The following is a 21,423-nucleotide window of genomic DNA, read 5'->3' on the forward strand; positions in this document are numbered from 1 at the left end:
CACCGAGAAAGGCCGACCAAAGCCGAAACACACTGTGCAGTGCCGAGTAAGACTGAGCCTCGATCTGCACATGTGACGTTTTGCACGCCGTAGCCGACTTTGCTTTAGGTCGTGTAAAGAGCGACGGGGCAGGATGATTACATGTTTGTAGGAGTGTTTTGAACGGCGAATCACGCTATAGCCAGTGGCAATACGATGGAAGGGCTTAGATTTGGCTAATGCCTGGAGAACGTTATCCGCCATCACGCATAGTGTCAACAGTGAAATACGGAGGGGGTGGTGTTTCGATATAAGAGGGTGTGTTTGGTGGTGAACACATCTTAACAGCATTCTGTACTTCGTACAGTAGAAGAACGGGCCAGAGACGATGACTGTATCAGAATGAGAAAAAAATTTGTCAGAAGGTAGCCGCTGTGAGGCAAAGGTTTGTCGACAATAACATTCCTGAAATGGACTGGCCTGCCCAGGGTCACGATCTGAAACCAGTGGAACATCATTCAGTTGAGAACGTGGACTTTACTCCAGATCCCAGCGCACACCGTCACTACCTTCAATGGTTTCGGTTCTTGAGGAAGAACAGACTGCCATTCCACCACAGACATTGCGTCATCTCGCGGAATGTGTTGTAGCAGTTCGCCTACTTTGTTTCTTCGTTGACTGTCCTCGGTGTCGACGTACTGGCTGAAAAAACAGGAGGGTAGCGGCGGGGGGTGGGGGGGGGGGGGGGATGGACGTGCAGTACATCTACAGCTACATGGTTACTCTGTAATTCACACTTAAATGCCTGGCAGAGGATTCATCGAAACGTTTTCATACTACTCCTCTACCATCCACGGGCCGTTGTGGCCGAGCGGTTCTAGGTGCTTCAGTCCGGCACCGCGCTGCTGCTACGGTCGCAGGTTCGAATCCTGCCTCGGGCATGGATGTGTGTGATGTCCTTAGTTTGGTTTAAGTAGTTCTAAGTCTAAGGGACTGATGAGCTCAGATGCTAAGTCCCATAGTGCTTAGAGCCATTTGAACCATCTCTACCATTCCACTTTCGTATGGGAAAAAGGAACACCTAAATCTTTCCGTTCGAGCTCTCGTTTCTCTTATTTTATTATGATGATCATTTCTCCCTACGTAGGTGGGTGTCAACAAAATATTTTTGCATTCGGAAGAGAAAGCTGGTGATTGAAATTTCGTAAATAGATCTCGCCGCAAAGAAAACCGCCTTTGTTTCAGCGACTGCCACCCCAACTCGCGTGTCATGTCAGTGACGCTCTCACCCCTATTGCGCGATAACACGAAACGAGCTGCCCTTCTTTGCACTTTTTCGATGTTGTCCGTCAATCCTATCTGGTAAGGATCCCATACTGCGCAGCAATATTCCAGCAGAGGACGGACAACTGTAATGTAGGCTGTCTTTTTAGTAGGTTTGTCGCATCTACTAAGTGTTCTGCCAAAAAAGCGCAGTCTCTGTTTCGCCTTCCCCACAATATTATCTATGTGGTCTTTCCAATTTAAGTTGCTCGTAATTGTAATTCCTGGGTATTTAGCTCTTAGATTTGTGCGATTTATCGTACACCCAAAATTTGTCGGATTTCTTTTAGTACCCATGTGGATGACCTCGCACTTTTTTTTGTTTAGTGCCAATTGCCACTTTTCGCACCATACAGAAATTTTCTCTAGATAATTTTGTAATTGGAATTGATGATTTTACTAGACGGTAAATTACAGCGTCATCTGCAAACAGTCTAAGGGGCCTGCTCAGATTATCACCTAGATCATTTATGTAAATCAGGAACAGCAGAGGTCCTATGACACCACCTTGCCTAACTCCAGATATCACTTCTGTTCTACTCGATGATTTACCGTCTATCACTACGAACTGTGACCTTTCTGATAGGAAATCAGGAATCCAGTCACACAACTGAGACGACGCTCCATATGCACGCAATTTGATTAATAGTCGCTTTTGAGGAACGGTATCAAAAGCCTTCTGGAAATCTAGGAATATGGAATTGATCTGAGATCCCTTGTCGACAGCATTCATCACTTCATTGGAATAAAGAGCTAGCTGTGTTGCACAAGAACGATATTTTCTGAATCCGTGTCGGTTATGTATCAATACGTCATTTTCTTCAAGGTGATTCATAGCGTTCGAGTACAGTATATGCTCCAAAATCCTACTGCAAATTGAGGTCAGTGATGTGGGTCTGTAATTCAATGGGTTACTCCTATTTTCTTTCTGGAATGTTGGTGTGACCTGTGCTACTTTCCAGTGTTTAGGAACAGACCTTTCGTCAAGTGAGCGGTTGTAAATGATTGCCAAGAAAGGCGCTGTTGTGTCTGCGTACTCTGAAAGGAACCTGATTGGTATACCATCTGGACCGGAAGACTTGCCTTTCTTAACTACTGTCTACTGTAAATGATGTATCCGACAGATGCATAGTTGCGTTTGACAGTCTTTTACTTTCACTTTTCACAATTCCCCAATAATACACAGTTATATATGGCCAGAGCACTATTGTTCTAACTTCCCATATGCCTGATCAATAGTTAGCAGGCGAACATCCACATACCGCTACAATAGTTTCCTGCTGAACATCACTGAGCAGTAAAAACATCACTACATAATTCACTGTTCTTGAAGAATTATCAGGCACGTATGGAAACAGACAATGTCATTGTTTTTACACACGGCCTACTGGTGTAACACTTATTTCACTGTTAAGTCGACGTATTGTTATCGTTCTAACCAACACAGTAGAGATGGGCAAACTGAAACACGTAACTGTTTCGAAACAAATGAAACAGTACAATGTAATGTTTCGATACGCTGTTTCGAAACAGTGAAACAGTTTGTGTCTAGTAATCTAATAAACCTACACATTTTATCATCTTGAGTGTCTACTGTATAAGTATGTCCATATAAACACAAATGAGGAGCGATAGCGCTAATCATATTGCAGAAAGTATGAAACTATCACTTAGTTCCAAAAGAAATCCGTTGGAATTCGGTTACTCGATAAATAGTACAATTCTCAAGGCTGTCAATTCAACTAAGTACCTGGGTGTTAAAATTACGAACTTCAGTTGGAAAGACCACATAGATAATATTGTGGGGAAGGCGAGCCAAAGGTTGCGTTTCATTGGCAGGACACTTAGAAGATGCAACAAGTCCACTAAAGAGACAGCTTACACTACACTCGTTCGTCCTCTGTTAGAATATTGCTGCGCGGTGTGGGATCCTTACCAGGTGGGATTGACGGAGGACATCGAAAGGGTGCAAAAAAGGACAGCTCGTTTTGTATTATCACGTAGTAGGGGAGAGAGTGTGGCAGATATGATACGCGAATTGGGGTGGAAGTCATTACAGCAAAGACGTTTTTCGTCGCGGCGAGATCTATTTATGAAATTTGAGTCACCAACTTTCTCTTGCGAATGCGAAAATATTTTGTTGAGCCCAACCTACATAGGTAGGAATGATCATCAAAATAAAATAAGAGAAATCGGAGCTCGAACAGAAAGGTTTAGGTGTTCGTTTTTCCCGCGCGCTGTTCGGGAGTGGAATGGTAGAGAGATAGTATGATTGTGGTTCGACGAATCCTCTGCCAAGCACTTAAATGTGAATTGCAGAGTAGTCATGTAGATGTAGATGTAGGCGTATAGGCATTTCGTATTTCCTGCAGCAAATGCATTGCTTTCGTGTCGTGTGACTTTCATACTTTTCAACTGGCTGAGGACAGCCATAGCTGAAGGCAGAAGAACCACCACGGACGGAACTGGAGGTGGGAGCAAACTGCAGAAACTACGGACGTGCTACTGGGATTCCCACATTCCGTTAGTACGGGTAATATACCCATCCTGCTAATTTCCATGCACACAAAGGGAATCATTGTGGATAATAGGCACATTGACTATAGGCTCACAGATAATTCGAATAAATAATAAAATATAACAGAAAAAAATTTTGTCTTTCAAGGTGTTTCGAACCGTTACTATAAATTCACAATGCTCCCCAGCCCTTCCCGTTCACCATTACACTATAAGTGGTACGTCAAACAGATTGCTTGCAATTATACCTACATCAGATTTATGTATATGTCTAATAACTGTCACTCTACGCCTTCTTCATTCAAAATGTTGTATGTTTACTTGTGTTTCTTAATATGATTACTGTACATTAACAGAGAAGCGTATGTTAAAAAAAAGTGTAATTTAACTGAATAATTTTCACATATTTATTATTTTGAATGTGAATAGTATGCGTTGTTTTATTGTTTGGTTAGTGTTTATAAAGCAGATGTTACGCCATTTCAGAATAGGACAGTCAGCTAGAAACGAAGCTTTATTTTCGGATATCTTATGCTTCATGCTATTGCCTGTCAAAAAGATTTCGACACTCTTGAAAGTGTTTCACGAAGTGGTACGTTGTGTTTCAGTACCTGTGCCAAGCCCGAATCTCGTCCGACACAGAGAGGAATGAAACATCACTGTTTCGATACAATTAGTCCGTTCCAAGCACAGATGAACTGAAACAGCCTTGTTTTGAAACAACGATACAGTTTCTGTGTCTGGCTCGAGATCGAATCTGGTCCGGTTATCCGAGCCAGGGGCGGAATGAAACACCACTGTTTCGAAACAGTGAACCACAGCCGTTCCGAAACACTGAAACAGTTCCACGTATCGATACACTGTATCGAAACATAGAAACTGTGGCCAAGTCTACAACCCAGGTTCCTCGTCTGTAATTCAGCCGTGGACTGTCTGTCTCGTGACCAAAAACTGGGACCTTATATATCCTCACAATAATACACTCCTGGAAATGGAAAAAAGAACACATTGACACCGGTGTGTCAGACCCACCATACTTGCTCCGGACACTGCGAGAGGGCTGTACAAGCAATGATCACACGCACGGCACAGCGGACACACCAGGAACCGCGGAGTTGGCCGTCGAATGGCGCTAGCTGCGCAGCATTTGTCCACCGCCGCCGTCAGTGTCAGCCAGTTTGCCGTGGCATACGGAGCTCCATCGCAGTCTTTAACACTGGTAGCATGCCGCGACAGCGTGGACGTGAACCGTATGTGCAGTTGACGGACTTTGAGCGAGGGCGTATAGTGGGCATGCGGGAGGCCGGGTGGACGTACCGCCGAATTGCTCAACACGTGGGGCGTGAGGTCTCCACAGTACATCGATGTTGTCGCCAGTGGTCGGGGGAAGGTGCACGTGCCCGTCGACCTGGGACCGGACCGCAGCGACGCACGGATGCACGCCAAGACCGTAGGATCCTACGCAGTGCCGTAGGGGACCGCACCGCCACTTCCCAGCAAATTAGGGACACTGTTGCTCCTGGGGTATCGGCGAGGACCATTCGCAACCGTCTCCATGAAGCTGGGCTACGGTCCCGCACACCGTTAGGCCGTCTTCCGCTCACGCCCCAACATCGTGCAGCCCGCCTCCAGTGGTGTCGCGACAGGCGTGAATGGAGGGACGAATGGAGACGTGTCGTCTTCAGCGATGAGAGTCGCTTCTGCCTTGGTGCCAATGATGGTCGTATGCGTGTTTGGCGCCGTGCAGGTGAGCGCCACAATCAGGACTGCATACGACCGAGGCACACAGGGCCAACACCCGGCATCATGGTGTGGGGAGCGATCTCCTACACTGGCCGTACACCACTGGTGATCGTCGAGGGGACACTGAATAGTGCACGGTACATCCAAACCGTCATCGAACCCATCGTTCTACCATTCCTAGACCGGCAAGGGAACTTGCTGTTCCAACAGGACAATGCACGTCCGCATGTATCCCGTGCCACCCAACGTGCTCTAGAAGGTGTAAGTCAACTACCCTGGCCAGCAAGATCTCCGGATCTGTCCCCCATTGAGCATGTTTGGGACTGGATGAAGCGTCGTCTCACGCGGTCTGCACGTCCAGCACGAACGCTGGTCCAACTGAGGCGCCAGGTGGAAATGGCATGGCAAGCCGTTCCACAGGACTACATCCAGCATCTCTACGATCGTCTCCATGGGAGAATAGCAGCCTGCATTGCTGCGAAAGGTGGATATACACTGTACTAGTGCCGACATTGTGCATGCTCTGTTGGCTGTGCCTATGTGCCTGTGGTTCTGTCAGTGTGATCATGTGATGTATCTGACCCCAGGAATGTGTCAATAAAGTTTCCCCTTCCTGGGACAATGAATTCACGGTGTTCTTATTTCAATTTCCAGGAGTGTAGTTACTGAACTTACACATTGTTCGAAGTTAAATTTACAATAAATTACAATTAAAACGTAACTCATTAAATTAACTGAATACACCAAAAATTGGTTCTCTTTAACAGTTTCTTCTACTGCAAGGCCACGCGGGAGTAGCCGAGCGGTCTTAGGCGCTGCTGTCATGGACTGTGCGGCTGGTCCCGGCGGAGGTTCGTGTCCTCCCTCGGGCATGGGTGTGTGTGTTTGTCCTTAGGATACTTTAGGTTAAGTAGTGTGTAAGCTTAGGGTCTCATGACCTTAGCAGTTAAGTCCCATAAGATTTCACACATATTTGAACATTTTTTTTTCTACTGCAAGAGCTAGGCTGAATTATTTTTTTAAATCATGAAATTAACATATATAGTTACGCAAACAATATTTCTGACCATACTATTAACTACTTTGGAATTAATTAAGGGCTGTCTTTGCTATCATGTTTTCGAATATAGCCAAATAGATACTTCAGGATTACTATTATTTCGTCTTCCAAATGTTTATAATTAGTACAGAATTTATACAGGGTGTTACAAAAAGGTACGGCCAAACTTTCAGGAAACATTCCTCACACACAAAGAAAGAAAATATGTTATGTGGACATGTGTCCGGAAACGCTTACTTTCCATGGTAGAGCTTATTTTAGTTTCGTCAGTATGTACTGTACTTCCTCGATTCACCGCCAGTTGGCCCAATTGAAGGAAGGTAATGTTGACTTCGGTGCTTGTGTTGACATGCGACTCATTGCTCTACAGTTTGGGCAGGCATTGTTGGTGATGTCTTGATTGGGCCCCATGTTCTTCCACCTACGCTCAATGGAGCACGTTATCATGGTTTCATAGGGGATACTCCACCTGTGCTGCTAGAACATGTGCCTTTTCAAGTACGACACAACATGTGGTTCATGCACGATGGAGCTCCTGCACATTTCAGTCGAAATGTTCGTACGCTTTTCAACAACAGATTGATTGGTAGAGGCGGACCAATTCCATGGCCTCCACGCTCTCCTGACCTCAACCCTCTTGACTTTCATTTATGGGGGCATTTGAAAGCTGTTGTCTACGCAACCCCGGTACCAAATGTAGAGACTCTTCGTGCTCGTATTGTGGACGGCTGTGATACAATACGCCATTCTCCAGGGCTGCATCAGCGCATCAGCGACGGAGGGTGGATGCATGTATCCTCGCTAACGGAGGACATTTTGAACATTTCCTGTAACAAAGTGTTTGAAGTCACGCTGGTACGTTCTGTTGCTATGTGTTTCCATTCCATGATTAATGTGATTTGTAGAGAAGTAATAAAATGAGCTCTAACAGGGAAAGTAAGCTTTTCCAGACACATGTCCACATAACATATTTTCTTTCTTTGTGTGTGAGGAATGTTTCCTGAAAGTTTGGCCGTACCTTTTTGTAACACCCTATATGTGTTTATACGTCAATAGGAATTAAGTTACGAAACCATTGCCGATTTCACCCTATAACAGAAGTTACCAATTAGGAATAGTCAAAATAAATGAGAAAATCAATTACATACATAAAACTAAGCACAAAATTAGATCTGGTGTCATTTTTTTTAAGGCTGAGGGCCAACCTTTCTCTCATATGAAAATGCAAATTATACTCACGAATGTTAATAGTAATTATTTCAAAAATGTTTCTTAAGGAGGCAGATGGCAAAACAAGAGGGGAAGTAAAAAATATCCCATCTTGTCTCATCACAGTGTATCGAGCAGATTTCAAGCCATCATAAAGGCGAAGGGTGGACAGACCCTACATGAATATCCTCTGTCAGGATACTTTTCATCTGATAGCATATATTCTCATCACTTGTTAACGTTGGCACTGTAAGTCTCAGAGATACTACCACGGCCGGCCGCTGTGGCCGAGCGGTTGTAGGCCTTCAGTCCGGGAACCGCGCGACTGCCACGGTCGCAGGTTCGAATCCTGCCTCGGGCGTGGATGGGTGTGATGTCCTTAGGGGACTGATGAGCTCAGATGTTAAGTCCTATAGCGCTCAGAGCCATTTGAACCATACTAACGCGAATGTTTGGTATTACTATGTGTGACGTATTAAGCGAATTACAAGCCATATATAATACATGGCCGCCGTTTGTAGTATGTTCTACTATAAACATGCCTCATGATACACACAGTTTCAACTCGCAAACGAATTACATGCATTCTCAGGTACAGCAGCAACCACGAAACCACACAGTTACAAGAACTCATCAGGAAAACATATTTCCCGTACAACCCACTGTATGTACGACTATTTATGTACTAATGTATTCCTGAATGGTGAAGAGGGAGCCCAAAAGCTTACGACTGAAATATTTCACTTGCTACAAGATCTGCTTGGTTTCAAACTTGATAGTATGATGTACATTTCAAAACATGAGGACCGTAAACTTGCTTTTGAGTCTTTCTCAGGCATAATCTGTAAAAAAAAAAAAAAAAAAAAACAGCAGTTTGATTACCATTGTTATTGAAATGATTTATGTTATTACTAAAGAAAGAGACATGTTTTCTCCTTTCAGGGTTACTAACTTTCACTTCTGACGAATCTGCATTGCAGTACAAAACTGCCTCGACTGCTCGAACTACTAATGATACATTTTCCACGGCGCATCAGTGTCCATTATTTATCCACTACGAGTTGTGTACTTATCATTTGTATAGTTTCATCAGACTTGATCAATTCAGTGACAGTTGATTAATCGTTGGTTAATGATAGTTGTACGGTTGCGCTCTTTGGAAAAAAGAGAGTAAACCTCCTGTCTCCTGTGTAATCTCACGGAAAGAACAGGAAGAATGAATTTAGACTAAGCGGCAAGAATAGTAAAACCAGCAACCTGCGTGAACAAATACACCGTTTGCTTCAGACATTCCAAGAAAAATCCTGTAGATGACATTCGGAGACTGTTCGCTTCCATGCCACAACGAAGAAAAGAGTGTATTCGTTTCCTTGGGGGTGAAACATGATGCTGATGTTACTACATCTACATCTACATGGATACTCTGCGAATCAGATTTAAGTACCTGGCAGAGGGTTCATCAAACCACCTTCACAGTTATCTATTATTCCAATCCCGTATAGCGCGCGGAAAGAATTAACACCTATATCTTTCCGTACGAGCTCTGATTTCCCTTATTTTATTGTAGTGATCGTTCCTCCCTATGTGGGTCGGTGTCAACAAAATATTTTCGAATTCGGAGGAGAAAGTTGGTGATTGGATTTTCGTGAGAAGATTCCGTCGCAACGAAAAACGCCTTTGTTTTAATGATGTCCAGCCCAAATCCTGTAACACTTCCGTGACACTCTCTCCCATATTTCGCGATAATACAAAACGTGCTGCCTTCCTTTGAACTTTTTCGATGTACTCCGTCAGTCCTATCTGGTAAGGATCCCACACCGCGCAGCAATATTCTAAAAGAGGACGGACAAGCGTAGTGTAGGCAGTCTCCTTAGTATGTCACATTTTCTAAGTGTCCTGCCAATAAAACGCAGTCTTTGGTTAGCCTTCCCCACAACAATTTCTATGTGTTCCTTTCAATTTAAGTTGTTCGTAATTGTAAAACCTAGGTATTCAGATGAATTTACGGCTTTTAGATTAGTCTAATTTATCGTGTAACCGAAGTTTAACGAGTTCCTTTTAGCACTCGTGTGGATGTCCTCGCACATTTCGGTATTTAGGGTCAACTGCCACATTTCGCACCATTCCGGTATTTCTTCTAAGTCATCGTGCAGTTTGTTTTGGTCTTCTGATGACTTTATTAGTCGATAAATGACAGCGTCATCTGCAAACAACCGAAGACGGCTGCTCAGATTGTCTCCAAAATCGTTTATATCGATAAGGAACAGCAAAGGGCCTATACGACTACCTCGAGAAACGCCAGAAATCACTTCTGTTTTACTCGATGACTTTCCGTCAATTACTACGAACTGTGACCTCTCTGACAGGAAATGACAAATCCAGTCACATAACTGAGACGATATTGCATAATCACGCAATTTCACTACGAGCCGCTTGTGTGGTACAATGTCACAAGTCTTCCGGTAATCCAGGAATACGGAATCGATCTGAAATCTCTAGTCAATAGCACTCAACACTTCGTGTGAATAAAGAGCTAGTTGTGTTTCACAGCAACGATGTTTTCTAAACCCATGTTGACTGTGTGTCAATAGACCGTTTTCTTCGAGATAATTCATAATGTTCGAACACAATATATGTTCTAAAATCCTGCTGCATATAGACGTTAACGATATGGGCCTGTAATTTAGTGGATTACTCCTACTACCTTTCTTGAATATTTGTGTGACCTGTGCAACTTTCCAGTCTTTGGGTACGGATATTTCGTCGAGCGAACATTTGTATATGATTGTTTAAGTATGGAGCTAATGCATCAGCATACTCCGAAACGAACCTAATTGGTATACAGTCTGGACCAAAAGACTTGCTTTTATTAAGTGATTTAAGTTGCTTCACTACTCCGAAGATATTTACTTCTACGCTACTCATGCTGGCAGCTGTTCTCGATTCGAATTCTGGAATGTTTACTTCGTCTTCTAGTGGACATTAATTGTTGTTGTTGTTGTTGTTGTTGTTGTTGTGGTCTTCAGTCCTAAGACTGGTTTGATGCAGCTCTCCATGCTACTCTATCCTGTGCAAGCTTCTTCATCTCCCAGTACTTAGTACAACCTACATCCTTCTGAATCTGCTTAGTGTATTCATCTCTTGGTCTCCCTCTACGATTTTTACCCTCCACGGTGTCCTCCAATACTAAATTGATGATCCCTTGATGCCTCAGAACATGTCCTACCAACCTGTCCCTTCTTCTTGTCAAGTTGTGCCACAAACTCCTCTTCTAGCCTATTCTATTCAATACCTCCTCATTAGTTACGTGATCTACCCATCTAATCTTCAGCAATCTTCTGTAGCACCACATTTCGAAAGCTTCAATTCTCTTCTTGTCCAAACTATTTATCGTCCACGTTTCACTTCCATACATGGCTACACTCCATACAAATACTTTCAGAAACGACTTCCTGACACTTAAATCTATACTCGATGTTAACAAATTTCTCTTCTTCAGAAACGCTTTCCTTGCCATGGCCAGTCTACATTTTATATCCTCTCATCAGTTATTTTGCTCCCCAAATAGCAAAACTCCTTTACTACTTTAAGTGTCTCATTTCCTAAACTAATTCCCTCAACATCACCCGACTTAATTCGACTACATTCCATTATCCTCGTTTTGCTTTTGTTGATGTTCATCTTATATCCTGCTTTCAAGACACTGTCCATTCCGTTCAGCTGCTCTTCCAACTCCTTTGCTGTCTCTGACAGAATTACAATGTCATCGACGAACCTCAAAGTTTTTATTTCTTCTCCATGGATTTTAATACCTACTCCGAATTTTTCCTTTGTTTCCTTTACTGCTTGCTCAACATACAGACTGAATAACATCGGGGAGAGTTAGTACCGAATGGAATGAAAGTGTAATCATTTCAATATCGGACTGGTGCTTCATGGTATAACATCTTACAGGTCATTTAGTGCATAAAGGAGTTTATCTGATGTTCGTAAGTAGACATTTTAGGGACACCTACAGCGTGACTACAAAAACAGTATTTGATCCCTGGTAGTTTCTGTTACACACCAGCGCCTAATGTCTTTAACAACTTGCTCGGCTACTCGTGCAGCTGCCATCGTAGCTCGTACGCACTGTCATCTGATCTTAACTGCTCTTCCGACGAACCGTTCTTATTTCAGCCCTCCCCGACGGCACGGGCTGACACAGATTGAAGGGGTGTGGTGTTTGCCAGCAGAGTTGGCGCGGCGGGCACCCTCTGAGCGACGCGACAGGTGCTGTCCCGACTGAAAGGTCACGACACTCGCTGGCGCTGCCGAGAGGCATGTCTGGCGTCCGATGTGGAGAGACACCGACTCCTAGGCGCGTGGCCTCGTGTTAGCTATTAGCACCGCGCAGGGTAGCAGACAGCGCCTCACGTACGGCTGTCAGAAGCTACGGCAGCGACTGTTGTAACCATTATGAAGGAAGCGAAATTTAACCGACAGGAAGAGATGCTGTGATGTGCAAAGGATTAGCTTTTAGGAGCATTCACACAAGGTTGGCGCCGGTGGCGACACCTACAACGTGCTGACGTGAGGAAAGTTTCCAACCGATTTCTCATACACAAACAGCAGTTGACCGGCGTTGCCTGATGAAACGTTGTTGTGATGCCTCGTGTAAGGAGGAGAAATGCGTACCATCACGTTTCCGACTATGATAAACGTCGGATTGTACCCTATCGCGATTGCGGTTTATCGTATCGCGACATTGCTTCTCGCGTTGGTCGAGATCCAATGACTGTTAGCAGAATATGGAATCGGTGGGTTCAGGACGGTAATACGGAACACCGTGCTGGATCCCAACGGCCTCCTATCACTAGCAGTCGAGATGACGGGCATCTTATCCGCATGGCTGTAACGGATCGTGCAGCCACGTCTCGATCCCTGAGGCAACAGATGTGGACGTTTGCAAGACAATCTGCACGAACAGTTCGACGGCGTTTGCAGCAGCAGGCACTATCTGCTCGGAGACCGTGGCTGCGGTTACCTTCGACGCTGCATCACAGACAGGAGCGCCTGCGATGATATACTCAACGACGAACCTGGGTGGACGAATGGCAAAACGTCATTTTTTCGGATGAATCCAGATTCTGTCTACAGAATCATTATGGTCGTATCCGCATTTGGCGACATCGCGGTGAACGCAAATTGGAAGTGTGTATTCGTCATCGCCATACTGGCGTATTACCCGGCGTGATGGTATGGAGTGTCATTGGTTACACGTCTCGGTCACCTCTTGTTCGCATTGACAGCACTTTGAACAGTGAACGTTACATTTCAGATGTGTTACGACCCGTGGCTCTACCCTTGATTCGAATCCTACGAAACCCTACATTTCAGCAGGATATGCACGACCGCATGTTGCAGGTCCTGTACGGGCTTTTCTCGATACAGAAAATGTTCGACTGCTGCCCTGGCCACCACATTCTCCAGAGCTCTTACCAACTGAAAACGTCTGGTGAAAACGTCTGGTCAATGGTGGCCGAGCAACTGGCTCGTCACAATACGCCAGTCACTACTCTTGATGAAGTGTACACGCCATCCAAGCTCTGTTTGACTCAATGCCCAGGCGTATCAAGGCCGTTATTACCGCCAGAGGTGGTTGTTCTGGGTACTGATTTCTCAGGATCTATGCACCCAAATTGCGTGAAAATGTAATCACATGTCAGTCCTAGTATAATATATTTGTCCAATGAATACCCGTTTATCATCTGCATTTCTTCTTGGTGTAGCAATTTTAATGGCCAGTGGTGTAGATTCTTATTTACTTCAAATACGTATGCAGAGACGTTTGTTCACAGATTCTGCAACGTATTGTGAGTGCTTCTGACAAAAACGGCCCTATTTACTTCTGTGAACAACTCGAAAGGGAGTGGGCCAGTGCATCGTTTCATTGTAACACCTATCACAGCTTCCTTTTCGTTCCATTCACTGTTAGAGCGACGGGTAACTCACCACTTGAATGCTCCTCAGCGAGCTGTCATCTTTTAAATTTAAATTTCACGTTTTCTACGGGACCGACACGTCAGATTCTGAAAGCAACTATTAATAAGGTGGACATGTCATATTGAATTTTGTATGTTATCGATGTGCATGTCAGAGAGAGAGAGAGAGAGAGCAAGTTATATTACTGTTAAACAATCTTTGATCTTGTTTTGCAAATAAAACTGCTTTTCCCTGCTGCTAGTTACTTTATTGATCCCATACGCCTTTCACCTTCTCCTGTTCTAAGGCATCCTCAGTCGGATCTATAACGATAGAGTTTTAGATTGTTAAACAGATGACTTCGCGATTTTTTTGGAAAAAAAGTAATTACTTACGATTTGCTGATCTGCGTTTCCTCACATCTGGTCCGGAGGTCGCACTACCACTTTTGTCACTGGCATGTAATCACATCTGTGTTCTCGCCTTCCACAGACTGTTCACCATGTTTCTCACTCTTTTTTGTGGTGGACTATTATTCTTTCCTCACTCGAACAATAGTCCACCACAAAAAAGAGTGAGAAACATGGTGAACAGTGTGTGGAAGGCGAGAACACAGATGTGATTACACGGCAGTGACAAAAGTGGTAGTGCGACCTCCAGACCAGATGTGAGGAAACGCAGATCAGCAAATCGTAAGTAATTACTTTTTTTCCAAAAAAATCGCGTAGTGAACTGTTTAATAATCTAAAACTAACAAAACTGTATGGTTATAAATACCACTGATGATGCCTTAGAACAGAAGAAGGTGAAACGCGTATCGGATAAATAAAGTAACTAGCAGCAGGGAAAGGCAGTTTTATTTACAAAACAAGTATTTATATGCTTGCTGCGGAGGATGGCCACACAAACAAACTTGTTAATCTTTGATCTCGTTGTGCCACAGTCTTGGCCTCTGTGCAGTTTGATACATTCTTAGTTAAAGTGTGGTGGGTGATGGACGTATTCTGTAGTGCTGTGTTGACTTGTGATTGTATCTGTCAGATGAGAAAGACTTACCGTAAAGCACAACAAGGATGAACATGATGTATACGTCTGAAAGCGAAAGAATTTTATTTTTTATTTTTTTTTTATTTTTTATTTTTTTAAAGAGAAGTTGTATGAGGTACGACTGCAGCACTGTGCATCTAATTTGTAATAAGGAAGAAATGATTATTGGCAGCTAGTTAACTTTCTTCACTTGCTCAGGGCTCAGGGTCGAGAGAAAGATCACCCCACTTTCCTGAGTCATGGATCAACATATTAATTGATTATGTTGTATGGTTTTTATAGGAGTTCTCTGTTAACACTGCAGACCTTTTAAATCATTGTTCATTTTCTTAAGCATAGTATTGTTCACACCAATGTTATGTTTGAACTTAACGCGAAGTTTTATTCTGGTTTTTTGAATACATACGTCACTCTAAAATAGTCGTCTTTCAATATCATTTCATAGGAATAGTTACTCTGCCGGCCGTGGTGGCCGAGCGGTTCTAGGGGCTACAATCTGGAACCGCGTGACCGCTGCGGTCGCAGGTTCGAATCCTCCCTCGGGCATGGATGTGTGTGGTGTCCTTAGGTTAGTTAGGTTTAAGTAGTTAAGTTCTAGGGGACTGATGACCTCAGATGTTAAGTCCCATAGTGCTCAGAGCTATTTGAACCAATAGTTACTCTCCCGATCCCACTGTTTATCACTAAGCATTACCACATGTCACCATGTGGTATGCAACAGTTTGAATATAGTTTGGAAATTTTATTTAGAAATGGAAATCTAGCTCAGCGGCTGCCTGCCTGCTGTTTGCTGTTGTGTTTTCGAGAAATCTGCAATAATGTTGTCAAGACACAAGGAAAGTAGAAATTTTGATTAGGCCCCGATAATTGTTTTATTTCGGTTGCGCATTTAATATAAAATTATATTCAGACCAGTTACAGTGCAATTCAAATTAGGTTCTGTTCAGTCAAAGGTTAGCATACGAGCTTAAGTTGGACAACACTTTGTAGGTACATAGTTTTGGTAATACGTAGACTTTTATAGATTGGGAGGTAAAGTTGACCTAAATTCTACACAGAAACAAATATAGGAGGGAGGCTGCACTATTAGTAAGGCAATACATCTTCGTTATATGCATTATCAGCAATGACTAATTAAACAAACAATATAAGTAGCTTTTCATATACAGAGAAAAAGTTTTGTAAACTGAAATAATCTTTATAAAGGTCTTCCCAAGAGTGCTTTGAAGATAATACACTTCCTGACAAAAGTAGTAAAGCGCCCAGAAGACACGGTCGGATTTAAATGTAACTTCTTATACTTCTACACCTCCGGCGGGTGTCTGAATGATTGAGGTCGTATTTCCCTGTGACTGGTAGGACGGCCACCAAACTGCAGTAATGTTTCTCGTGTTTATCGTTGTTACCACACTTGTTTGAGTATTAATAGGGGAGTGCACAGCGGCAAATGTTGAGCGATTACGAAGGACACGGAGATGCCGCGTATTCGTTTGAGACAGCGTTATCAGCATGAGAGCGAATTTGAAATGGGCCTTGTAGGGTGCCTCCATTTGGCCATCTGGATTTGTGGAGCGTTTGGATGCGACAGTGGCCCGATGTTGGACTGCTTGGGAAAGTGAAGGTCGGCACATTCGTTGTCGGCCACGTCTGACCACCACAAGGGAAGGTCGCGGTATTGTGCACCAAGCAAATCGTAACGCCTTCACATCTGTGACTCCCATCCGAGAGCAAGTAATGTACTGTCATCCCACATCACTGGTCGGAGGTTAACAGCAGCCGGACTAGAATATTACTGTCCTAAGCTGTGGATGTAGTATCACAAAGTCACTTCGACTGTTCAGAAATGTCACTAAACCCACACAAAGATGTAAACAACCATGCGCGAGCAGCGCCTATTAGACGGAGGGGGCCCGACAGCCGATCAGTTCGTCATTCCACCAGGTGCACGGCTCGTTTTGTCCGTAGTTCAACCATGTCTAGACGGTCAATACCGCGGTTCGATTGCCTCCGCATTGTTACTTGGTGCCAGGAACTGCTCTCAACGAGGGAAGTGTCCAGGCGTCTGGGAGTGAACGAAAGCGATGCTGTTCGGACATGGAGGAGATACAGAGAGACAGGAACTGTCGATGACATACCTCGCTCAGGGCGCCCAACAGCTACTACTGCAGTGGATGACCGATACGTAAGAATTATGGCCACCACGTTGAATAATGGTTTTCGTGCAGCCATAGGACGTCATGTTACGACTAAAACACTGTGTGCAATAGGCTGCATGATGCGCAACTTCACTCCCGACGTTCATGGCGGGGTCTAACTTTGCAACCACGACACCATGCAGCGCGGTACAGATGGACTCAACACAATGCCGAATGGACCGCTCAGGATTGGCATCACGTTATCTTCTCCGATGACTGTCGCATATGCCTTCAACCGGACAATCGTTGGAAACGTGTTTGGAGTCAACTCGGTCAGGCTGAACGCCTTAGACACGCTGTCCAGCGAGTGTAGCAAGGTGGAGGTTCCCTGCTGTTTTGGAGTGGCATTATGTGGGGACGACGTACACCGCTGGTGGTCATGGAAGGTGCCGTAACCGCTGTACGATACGTGAATGCCATCCTCCGACCAATAGTGCAACCATATCGCAGCGTATTGGCGAGGCATTCGTCTTCATGAAAGAAAATTCGCACCCCCATCGTGCACATCTTGTGAATGACTTCTTTCAGGATAACGACATCGCTCGACTAGAGCGGCCAGCTTGTTCTCCATACATGAACCCTATTCCTGAAAAGGGCTGTTTATGGAATACGTGACCCACCAACGACTTTGAGGGATCCAAGCCGAATCACCGTTGAGGAGTGGGACAATTTGGATCAACAGTGGCTAGATGAACTTGTGGATAGTATGCCACGACGAATACAGGCGTGCATCAATGCAAGAGAACGTGTTACTGAGTATTAGAGGCACCGGTGTGTACAGCAGTCTGGACACCACCTCTGAAGGTCTCGCTGTATGGTAGTACAACAGCAAAGCGTGGTTTTCAAGAGCAATAAAAAGGGCGGAAATGATGTTTATTTTGATCTATGTTCGAATTTTCTGTGCAGGTCCCGGAATTCTCGGAACCGAGGTGATGCAAGACTTTTTTTGATGCGTCTACAAAAGGACTGCGTTTGGAGTGGTGCTGTGACCATGAACCATAGACTGCGATGTCGCATTTGGTCAGTGAGGAGTCGGGGTTCTGCAGTACCTCGGGCGACCATCGTTGGCTAGTATGTCAGCGACCTCGGAAGAGGCCCCATTCTTCCAACTTTTGGAGATACACAGTGGTGTTACCCCTGGCGTCGTGGCGTGGGGAGCTATCGGATATGAGCTTAGCTCGAGGCCGGTGGTGAGTGAGGGAACCCTGACGGCACAACGTTACGTCAGCGACTCCCGGAGTCCTCACGTGTTACTTCTCACGCGACACTCTCATGAGGCCATTATTCAACAAAACAGTATCGTCCTCACAAGGCACATGTCTCCATAAGTTGTCTGCGTGATGCTGTGCAGGAAGATCCCAAGATATCTCCCAGATGGAACATGAGTGGGACTGGCTTAAACGTAGATCCCAAGATATCTCCCAGATGGAACATGAGTGGGACTGGCTTAAACGTCAAGTGCGTCCTAGTGCAGGATCTAGGATGTGAAGGACCAGTTCGCCTCAGGAGAGAGTACAACAGCTTCATGACACTCTTAGCAACTGAATCAGTGCAAGCATTCAGGCTAGAAACGATGCAACGTCATGCTGATAAGTGGATTCAAACTCCCACCTCCTTTGTAAATTTGTCTCGAATTTCTAATCACTAAAATATCATGACACTCCCTTTCAGCCTGTGAAGTTTCGTTTCTCCTCCCCTTCTGTGTGCTTCACTTTTTAGTCAGACGTTGTAGAATCTTGACTGAGAACAAGTGGGAATGAGGTGTGAGCCTCTTGTCTAAGTACGTGTTTCCAATCCCCCTAAGAGTGCATTGATTCAATATGTGCTTTTCCAAGGTACCTAGCCAATGGCCTTGCCGCCGTGGTAACGACTTCCCCTCAGATCACAGAAGTTAAACGCTGTCGGGCTCGGCTAGCACCTGGATAGGTGAACGTCTGGAGCTACCGAGAGGTGTTGGCAAGCGGGGTGCAGTCAGACCTTACGCGGCCAGCAGGGAAGCTACTTGACGCAGAAGTAATGACTCCAGTCACGATAACACAACGGCCGGCAAAGCGATGTGCTGACCACGTGCACCCCCATATCCGCATCCAGTGACGCTCATCATCTGAGGATGACACGGCGGTCGATCGGTACCGTTGGGCCTTCAGAAGCCTGTTCCGACGGACAGTACCCTAGATATCCGCAGATATATGATCCATGTTAGTTGAAACAGGCTCATGGCTTCAAATGCGAACATTTTCGGTTAGGCGTGACAGTGGCTGTTACTAATATCAACTGAAAATACACTACTGGCCATTAAAATTGCTACACCGCGAAGGTGTCGAGCTACAGACGCGAAATTTAACCGACAGGAAGTAGACGCTGTGATATGCAAATGATTAGCTTTTCAGAGCATTCACACAAGATTGGCGCCGGTGGCGACACCTACAACGTGCTGACACGAGGAAAGTTTCCAACCGATTTCTCATACGCAAACAGCAGTTGACAGGCGTTGCCTGGTGAAACGTTGTTGTGATGCCTCGTGTAAGGAGGAGAAATGCGTACCATCACGTTTCCGACTTTGATAAAGGTCGGATCGTAGCCTATCGCGATTGCGGTTTATCGTATCGAAACATTCTGCTCGCGTTGGTCGAGATCCAATGACTGTTAGCAGAGTACGGAATCGGTGGGTTCAGGAGGGTAATACGGAACGCCGTGCTGGGTCCCAACGGCCTCGTATCACTAGCAGTCGAGATGACAGGCATCTTATCCGCATGGCTGTAACGGATCGAGCAGCCACGTCTCGATACCTGAGTCAACAGATGGGAACGTTTGCAAGACAACAACCATCTGCATGAACAGTTCGATGACGTTTGCAGTAGCATGGACTATCAGCTCGGAGAACGTGGCTGCGGTTACCCTTGACGCTGCATCACAGACAGGAGCGCCTGCGATGGTGTACTCAACGACGAACCTGGGTGCACGAATGGCAAAACGTCATTTTTTCGTATGAATCCAGGTTCTGTTTACAGTATCATGATGGTCGCATCCGTATTTGGCGACATCGCGGTGAACGCACATTGGAAGCGTGTATTCGTCATCGCCATACTGGCGTATCCGTCGGCGTGATGGTATGACGTGCCATTGGTTACACGTCTTCGTCACCTCTCGTTCACATTGAAGGCGCTTTGAACAGTGGACGTTACATTTCTGATGTGTTACGACCCGTGGCTCTTCCCTTCATTCGATCCCTGCGAAACCCTACATTGCAGCAGGATAATGCACGACCGGATGTTGCAGGTCCTGTACGGGCCTTTCTGGATACAGAAAATGTTTGACTGCTGCCCTGGCCAGCACATTCTCCAGATCTCTCACCAACTGAAAACGTCTGGTCAATGGTGGCCGAGCAACTGGCTCGTCACAATACACCAGTCACTGTTCTTGATGAACTGTGGTATCGTGTTGAAGCTACATGGGCAGCTGTACCTGTACACGCCATCCAAGCTCTGTTTGACTCAATGCCCAGGTGTATCAAGGCCGTTATTACGGCCAGAGGTGGTTGTTCTGGGTACTGATTTCTCATGATCTATGCACCCAAATTGCGTGAAAATTAATCACAGGTCAGTTCTAGTTCAAATGGTTCAAATGGCTCTGAGCGCTATGGGACTTAACATCTGAGGTCATCAGTCCCCTAGAACTTAGAACTACTTACACCTAAGGACATCACACACATCCATGCCCGATGCAGGATTCGAACCTGCGACAGTAGTGGTCGCGCGGTTCCAGACTGAAGTGCCTAGAACCCCTCGGCCACACGGGCCGGCCCGATTTACTTAACAGCCACATACAATACATACATGGGCGTCGTGCTCGCATACACAGAGTAACATCTAGGGCGGCTACGATTCTTTTACATAGTCGTTGCCGTCAGGGGCAAAGTTGATTAGGACTACACGTAATTGCGAGAGGAATGTTTCAGAAATTATCCAAACAATCTTTGCGCTCAGAATTTCCCTAATTACATCGTTGTGGTCAATACGTGGATAGCATATTGCAGGAAGTGGTAGGTTTGCTGACTCATTTTGTTGCGTGGGCACCCGGGATAATATGAGTGAGGGCCTTGGCGATACATAGCGCCTTCCTTGTAACGTCTGCACGTTAACTGGCATTTCTGTGATCCTGTAATGCTGACTATACAAAATTGAAGAAGAGAACAGCTCTTCTTTGTGTAAATCCAACTTGGCCAGGGCCCCTGACTGACAAATAATACTCACGAATTAATCGAACGAGTGTCTTCTAAGCGATATCTTTGGTGTGCAGATTACATGTTTGAAGTATCTGACATAATCATCTGCTTTCCCTACCACTGGATCAATAAAATATTTTGTTTCCTTTTCTTAATTTGTT

At 45.0% G+C, this 21,423-nt stretch overlaps 1 protein-coding gene across 1 annotated transcript in view; it reads right to left on the minus strand.

The window, feature by feature from the left end:
* The window catches only part of LOC126473707 (troponin C, isoallergen Bla g 6.0101), a 69,797-nt gene that overhangs the window by 38,135 nt on the left and 10,239 nt on the right, over window positions 1–21,423 (minus strand). The window lies entirely within an intron of this gene.

The sequence above is a fragment of the Schistocerca serialis genome, chromosome 4, assembly GCF_023864345.2.
Source record: "Schistocerca serialis cubense isolate TAMUIC-IGC-003099 chromosome 4, iqSchSeri2.2, whole genome shotgun sequence".
In the NCBI taxonomy this organism is placed as follows: Eukaryota; Metazoa; Arthropoda; class Insecta; order Orthoptera; family Acrididae; genus Schistocerca; species Schistocerca serialis.